Here is an 8618-nt window from a genome sequence, read left to right as displayed (position 1 = left end):
AGGGGAAAGGGAGAGGGGGCGGAGATGAATGGGAGGAAAAGCGAGGACTGGAAAACCTTGGCGTAAGGTACAAAGAGGCGACAGAGGCATTCCCCTTACTTTTATTCTCATCCTTTTTCTAAGAGCCTCATCCCCTGTTTTTCCTCCCACCCCCAACCAAGAGGTGACAATTCCTCATCTGCCTCTAACCCACCACCCCCTACCACCCCTTACCACCCCTTACCACCCCCTATCAGCCCCACTCCTCTCTTCCATCACACCACACATACGTCTCCACAATTTCTGCATTCATTCCAAGTCAAACGTTCCCCCCAACACTTTCAAACACACATGTCCAACCAACACGTCTCTGACCACACATGCAAATATTTCCCAACACATAACGACTAGTCCTCTGTATCACATACCCAGTGTGTAATATGCAGAGACCCGCCTCCGTATCCATGGTAACGGGCTAGTGAGTGAGGTATTCCTGGAGAAATCGGTAGGGAAGAAGTTCAGAGGGGCAGTAGGGGTACCTCAGGATTCCGAGGGGGGATACGGGATACGGGGATATTTAAGGAGGGCAGACACTCTTGGAAATTTGTATAACTACCCCCCAGAGTGAGAGAACCGGTGGAGAACGGTCCGGTTAGAGGGAGAAGGGGTCGAATAACGGGGGAGGATGAGGGGGTTCTTTGCCCCCAACGTCTTGAGCGGGGGCGGGGGTACACACATCGATCCAAGGCAACCCCCGCAAGCTCTTCGTCATCCTCCAGCTTTTCTCCGGCTCTTTCATACCACCTTTCTTTGCCCGAGCTATCCTCTCAATTTCTTTTCGACTCTCTATACGAAAGGCGAATGTTTATGCTTGCATTAAAAGCAGAAGACTTCCACTGGCCAGAGACGCTCGTTTTCGAGACGAATGGCATCAAAATTTCCGTAACAGAACGTCTGTCGACACCGGGCAATGTCTCCCTATTTCCGCCATGAATTTTTTATGGATGAGGTAATTGATAAAAGTGTTCAGAGCACTTTGGATTCTCATGAATATTCAGGAACCGTTGGAAATTCAATCAAGTTGTGGAATGTTCGACAGTTTAGCTGCCACTGAGAACCCAAGATTCAATTTTTCTGGATTCCATCTAAAACTTGTCCAATCCTTCTTAAGATATATCCCTCGGTATTTAATTAATGAATTACAAAGTCTTATCTGAAATCTGGCATTGGCAATTGCTAATTACTCCGATTTAGTTTTTGACGCGAGTAAAATGCACGTGGGATTTTTGTTGGTCGAACAGCACCAGGAGGCAGGATAGCTCATTTATTCTCAAACGTGGTATATAAACCCGGCAAACCGTGACGTTATCGTATACCAACCTAGTGTGATATGATGCACACCGCAATGAACGTGTCTTGTTGCCTAATGCGTATATGAACGCATTTTACGAAGAGGCCAACGAGCAATTCACACCGGAGCAACGAGAGCGGACGATGCATCAAGGCGTTGACTTATTTTCACGAGCTCTTGGCATAACAGCCATTCTTGTTTCTCCCTTGGTTTTCTTTTTATTCTTACCTTCCATCTCACTGTACCACCACCTCAATGGCACATTCGACGCACTTCGCCTGTATATTCCATGTTGCAATTTTGATTTTTTTTTTCGTCTTGTTTTCCCTCTTTCAGAGGCTCCTCAGTACCTCTGTCTCTTCAGTACACTTGCCACTACCGTTGAGTTAACGACCCGCAGTTTTGAGCGAGGAAGGGCTTTTAGTGGCCTTCTACCGTATGCCAGCCGTTTAAAAATGTAATGTTAACAGAAATAACGCGTGTGGTTTTCCCGGGCACAAGTACCTCGGTACCTCGCTATTTTCATCGTTCAACATCCTCTTTCCCTTCTATTGCTTCTGGGAATGAGATTTTTACTGGAAAGAACAAATGAGGTGATGAATGCCTGAAAATATTGGGTGGAATTATTTGACGTGCGTCATAACCCACTGGTTTTTTTTCTACTTGTCGGAAGAATTCTCCATTCGGATGGAATTCCTCGAGAAATATAATATATTGAAAAATCGTCGGTACCTGGAGTCGAACTCTTCATCAACATTTTTGTTTTTCCATCTTTTACAGAATTGAATGACAGGTACAAAAATTTATCAATTGGAGAACAATTTCAGTTAGTGATGAACACAAGTTGATAAAAATTTCCAGGAGAAGAGAAACTTGTCAGTCTGCAAGAGCTAGAATTCTCCGAAGAATTTTTCTCTTTCATGTGTTTTGGTGATAGAAAAATAGAGAATTTTCTCTGAGCAGTGTAGCTATTCCTCGTTAATTCTTTCGTGTGCTGAGTTTGCCCAAGTGGCTCCCTCGTACAGTCATAATCATCATAACGATAATTATGTAGGTAAATGCGGATACCGGAGATTCTCCAAGGGGGTGAAGGGTGGCCAGGGGGGTTTTCTCGCTGGCCAGCTGCCTCATTCGATCATCCGCACTAATTATCATGGTAAGCATCGACTTAATTGCTATACACTCGCCTTCGCCGATATCCTTCCTCAATTTTCCGTACATTCTTCATTTCACTCTTTTGCCCCGCCGTCTCAACTCCGTTAGACCACTGATCTGCGGTGTGTTTCTTGTACAACCTTCATCGTTCGACGCCTTCCACAAAAGTATAACGTGAGACCCTGGGACCTTTTACGTATACCATCTTCATACCTAACTATATAAAACTACCTCGTGATCGTGAGGTATCAAGGGGCCTCTCTCGTGATGGCTACCAGCGTGGATTCACCATTTTTTTTTTCATCTCCTTTTTATTTTCATCCTTTTCTCACTCTCCACCCGTTGATCTTGTAGTTTAACTGGAGTAATCGTGAGGAACAAGAGAAATCGTTTCTTCTTGTATTATCTCCCGAGAATTTCAAACGAGGATCTTGCATGGTGAGAGATCGAGCCCCGTCAGGGTTTAATTGGTGCTAGGTACCTTGGCGTCATTGAATAATGGGGATGATGAGCACATGCTGGTGATCTATTCTAAGAGGTATTCAACATTTCCGGAATTTCAACATGAGGTCATCATTATATTTTATTCTAATGACAAAATTCCCTGTAATGCAAGTAAAACTTCAACTCCCCCTATAAAAAGAATGTTAAATACAAAATGTCTAGATAATTTCAAGCAATTTCATATATTTCTTGAATTTGTCAAGAATATATAAAAAAATAGAAAGGAAAGATACATTTTACACACTTCCTTATACAAAATGGGAATGTTTGGGATATTTCAAAATATATTTGTAGAATTGTAAAATTTTGTCAGTGTGGGTAGTCAGACGGCTCTATAGGAAAACCGGGAAAATTGGTTAAAAATAGGAGAAGAGTGTCCACCAAGGTATAACAACAATCCAACAATCGAGAGGAGCCAATTGCACATAAAACTCGAGATATTTTCTTTGGGTAGAAGGAGATAGTCTCGATGCTCATCCGTGATTGTGCGTGGCGTGGGTGGAGCGACTGGACCCCATGGACCCCTCGGGGCAGAATTATCATACCCACACACCGACACCACCGACTGATCTAATCACACTCTCCCATATACATAAAATAAGCGCTCTACGGGTACCCTATGGGGGCACAAATGCGCCATGCCAAGAGAAAAAGTTGCGAGTGGAGGGAGGGAATCTGAGGAGTGAGGCGGATTGTTTTCAGCTGGGACTCGAGTATAAATTGGCCAATTATTCGGAAATAAGGTAATTATATAAGAAGGGAGTGATCTTGAATGCTAGAGGGGGGGAAGAGAGGGAATTATCGGTGAAAAAGAGGGGGAGAGAGAGAATCGAAGAGAGAAATCAAAGGCGATTATCTGCCTATGAGGTTGAAATCGACGTGGGCTCTTCGACTTTTTGCCAGGGTATAGAGGGAATATTGTACCCCGAGGTGCCAGACTATCCGACATTTTCACAGCAAATGCAACTACTTTGGCATATCAAAGGGCAGATGTTTCTCCATTGCTGTGTGGATGAATTTGTCCGAGTGAGTGATGATGCCATTTTTGCTTTGTTTATTTGAATATTTTAACGAAAAATTATTGGGGTAGACATTGGACTCTGGAGCATTGCAACCTCGAGGGGCACCAGGTGGCGATTGGGGGAAGGGGGGTGGGATTATTGGTGGAGCGCAGGTGCACAGATTGATTCGACTATTGCCTGAAATCCCTCGCTCCATCACCTACTTTCTTGGGCACCCTGTGGTCACGAAGCCACTCTGATCAAATCATTCCGGTGAACTGGTTGGCTGTGATTTTTTAATCATTTGCCGATAATTATTCACTTTTGATGATTAAATGATTAAAATTTACACGACTCCAATCTCTGCCTGGATTGTTCTGATATTTTATAATCATAATCATAAATTTCGTGCATTGCACCCTCTGTGAATTAGAGCGTGAACTTGAACTTGACATTATTGATAAAAATGAAATGAGGGGGATGGTAAAAAATAAATGAGTGCAGGAAAACTATTCCATAAGAGGAGTCTTTGAGCTGTGCTATTAAGGGCTGCGTGGTGGCCCGAGGCAAGGAATTAGCATACCCTCCAACTGACTCCACCTCCGCCTCCTCGTGGCTCTTTTCTTTCTCGACTGCACCGATACCGATGGCCCAAGGAATATAACTTAAGTTCAAGCGGATATTATGCCACCATTCTTACCTCCATAATGCGCGCTTAACCACAGGTAGGTGCCTCTTTCCGATCGGGGTGAGGCCGAGATGAGGGGGCACAGGGATCCAAGGAATGAAGATGGTCGAGAGCCAGGGGATGAGGCGGGGGATGAAGCCCGCGAGCGTACTCATATCGGCTTGATCACTTTTAATTATAATTATATGCAGTCCCGGATGCCGATAAGGATCACGGGGGGAGTTGGGGGGCAAAGCGGCCCAGGGAAACGAGAGAGGGAGGGGTCCCACCCAAGCGCGTGCCGTTGACGCCCAGGAACCGACAACTCTCATCCACACCACACCGCTTCATTTTTTTTTCTCCAATTCTGATGAGCCAACATTTTGTCCTCAAATTTTATTGATTATTTTTTCGACCTAAATTTCAGTTAACAGGATTGGCCCATTCGACGTCACGTGGTACCAAGGACCATGGTATTATACTGATAATTTTTTGATAATTTTGTCTGGTAGTTCCTATATATAAGAAACAAAATAATATCCAGTCGAATTAACCCGAGATGTCAATGACAGATTTAAGCCGATCCCTTAATTTGAATTAAAATATATTTGTTTTGAAAATAAAATTTGTATTTGACAACTATGAGGTTCGTCTCATGAGCCAATTCTGTTAACCGAAATTTGGATTGAAAAAATAATCCGACGAATATCGCTCGAGCTTCAAAATTAATCGAGTATTTCCCTCAAGGTTCTCTACAAACAAACGAAGTCGTCAAGTTTTTCAGGAAAAATCACTGGCGCTTCGCACTCGTGATTGTTATACCTGAAAGGCTTGAGTCCTGCATTTGTTTGCAACGAACCTATCGGGAAATACTCGATAATTTTGAAGCTCTTGCAGTATTACAATGAAAATATCAATATCTCCCTCAGGGTATCATCCAGAAGTTAACAATTTTGCAATTTCAATTTCCACAAATAATTAATTGACGAGGGAATATCGGAGAAATTGATTGAAAAAAAAATCAGTGTAATTTGCGAGGTGAAGTTGGTGATTGAAACAGCGAGAATGATGAACGGTGACGGAAAGTAGACAATTGTCAAATCAATCTCGACAATTTTCTAATCCCCCGAACAACCGCAATTCCCCCAAGATGATTACGTATCAACCTGTTCCCCTGAAGTGTCTGCGAAAGATTTCTAATTGTCTCTGAGATGACCTCAAACAACGGAAATCCTCTCCAGCATCTGCCGCGGTTTTGAAAAGGTCGAGAGAGTAAGTCACGGATCATGAAGTTTAATATCGTGGCATCGCCGTCCAACAAGACCTGTTCGGGGATAGTAGTTTAAAAAACTGTGGATATCTAACTTTTCGCTTTCTCCAAGTGATGAGGAGGATTAATGGGGGATTAAATCAGCGCCCAGGGGGGGCTTTCCACCGATCCCCCGCGACTGATAATTGCCGATGTGAGTCCCGGGCTCTTCCCGTTGATGAGAAAAGATGTTCGAAAAACCAGTGAGATAACGGTCCCTTTGTGTACGTTTATTTTAATAGTTGGTTTTGCCAACGTTGAAAAAAATATAAAAATCCTCAAAGTATAGACGGTTATTATCATTAAGCAAAGATGTACCTTTATTTAAAGCATTACCGCGTGGGTTCAATTAAAACAATGTGCGGGTAGGGCGATTTTTTTAACGATGCCGACGGCGTTTTATCGCCAATTAAACCCTGAAAGAAGGAGTTGAAGCTGCTCTTCGGTTTGAATATGACGGTGAGGTAAAACAAAAATCCTAAAAAAGCTATCGTGCCGATGGAAACAAGAGGTGAGGGAAGAATTAAAGAACAACTCTCGAACCCCATCCGTCCAACACCTCCTTGACTTTGAAGAGGGACAACACTGTTGCCAACAGCCGACTTCTCATACCCCTTGCACATTTTCTGTCACTCGTGTTTATTTTCATCCTTCAAAATCATCTTTTTCTCTCTCCCGTTCTCGACTCACGCGGTGTGTCCATATGTCCGGGTAATTGTAAAAGTCAGAGCTCTCCTCGCCGCGGGAATAAATAAAAGAAACCCAAACGCATTATCGTACAACTCGTCGGGGCTCGTTGAAAAAAAAAAAAGGAATGAGAAGTAAAAACCCGGAAAAAAACTAAATGACACGTCGTTCACCGTACAAAGTGGATTTCCCATGACAAACGAGACGGCAATTGAATACCGCTGGCCGTAAATAATTCGACTCAGTGGTTAAACCGATTTTTACACATTCGCATCTTCCATCATCGAGTTCGTTGCTCCACATGATATTAAAATTTTTTTCAATTTTTCATCGATTTTCCAGCTTGCTCTTGAATATTGACAGCAAATCTGTTAAAAAACACCAATTTTTTAATGGAATATTACATATCCTGAGATAATCAATATTTAGTCAGACTTCACAGCTGCAAAAAAAATTGAAATTATAAAGTTGAGTGTATCGAACAGTAATTCAATAGAAAAATTCCATGGAATAATTGTTCTGTAAATACTAAAAAATGTGAGGTGCCAGTAAAAGAATTTTAGGGATGCGTTCCACTTCTACTGGAGGACTGGAATATTAAAAAAAGAATGTTCTCCCCGCAGAAAGATATACTCCACAATGGCCTGGCGATTCCGATACCACGTTCCGATACCTCTTACACTTTCTTCGTTCTCTCCCTACTAATCGAACTGCCCATCCGATACCCCATCGTGGAATTGATTTCCTCCTCATCTGAATATAATTTTCCTCGGACGCGATCTGGCCACGGTAGAGGTATAATGACGGAGTTATGCCGTAACACCTCGGAGGCATATCGAAGGGACTGCGGAGGAGGGTAGAATGGTACTAGCAAGAAGTGGATGAAAATAAAGAAAGGGAATGGAAATAATAAAATAAAAAAAGAATAAAGAAAAAAGCTGAAAGAATAACAGAGCCCATTGTACATAGTGTTGAGAGTTCTATCTGCCTCGTTCTGACTCGTGACGGTACCTACTGTAAACTGGTGTAAGTACTCGGTGAGAACACGTACTTATACATACCTGTGATGGAGAAAACAAGAGAGCCAATGCAGTGGGAATTGATGGAATTGTGTTGGTGGATGTGTTTTAGAGGTAACACAGACACGTTCGACGAGGCGTGATTCGTGACGGCCAGGAGAGAATCGAGAGACCTGGGGTGGAGGTTGCCCGAGAGAATGAACAAATGGTGAAAAGGGATGCCGTATATGCACTACCAATCATTTCGATGATTGCCATTCGAACTGTACTGTTCGATAGGGGCCCACAGACGCTTCACCCCACCAATCGATACTCACAATTCAATGCGAAAGAAGAACTACTAATGCAACATTGAAAACCACCGGAAGATTACGTGATAAATAACATGGATTTGTTACGAATTCTAAAGTTATTTTGCGCTTATCAATGTCTGCATGATGATAATCTCATTTTTTCCATTAAACGGATACACTACTTTCGCGAAAAACATCACTGAAAAACGAGTGTGGTGGGATAAGGAATTGATTTGCGTTTATGAGAATTGAGTTAATTGAATGAATGGAGTCATTTTTTGAAAATTGTCAGGAAATTGAAGAGGGATTTATCACGTGATGAGTGAATTCATGTTTTTTGCGTTGTATTTATAGACTGAAATCAATCAATTGTGGTAGATACACATTTTCACGATTGAAAACCACCAGTACATTACGTGATGGATAAGATGGATTTGTAACGAATTCTTACGGTTCTTGTAGTCTCATAAATATGATAATACAGTCGGGTAATGATAAAATGTTTCAGTACATTGTAATAGCCTGTGCATTCTCGGGGCGTCGATACTTGCAAATTCGCTTCATTATGAAACTTTCGAGGGTATAAATCTCGGGTGAAAATTCTCATCTCATATAACATGGTAAATAAGATGAGTTTGTAACGAATTTTTTTC

The sequence above is a fragment of the Fopius arisanus genome, unplaced genomic scaffold (assembly GCF_000806365.1).
Source record: "Fopius arisanus strain USDA-PBARC FA_bdor unplaced genomic scaffold, ASM80636v1 scaffold00008, whole genome shotgun sequence".
Taxonomy (NCBI): Eukaryota; Metazoa; Arthropoda; class Insecta; order Hymenoptera; family Braconidae; genus Fopius; species Fopius arisanus.
Note: the sequence above shows the minus strand (reverse complement) of the source record.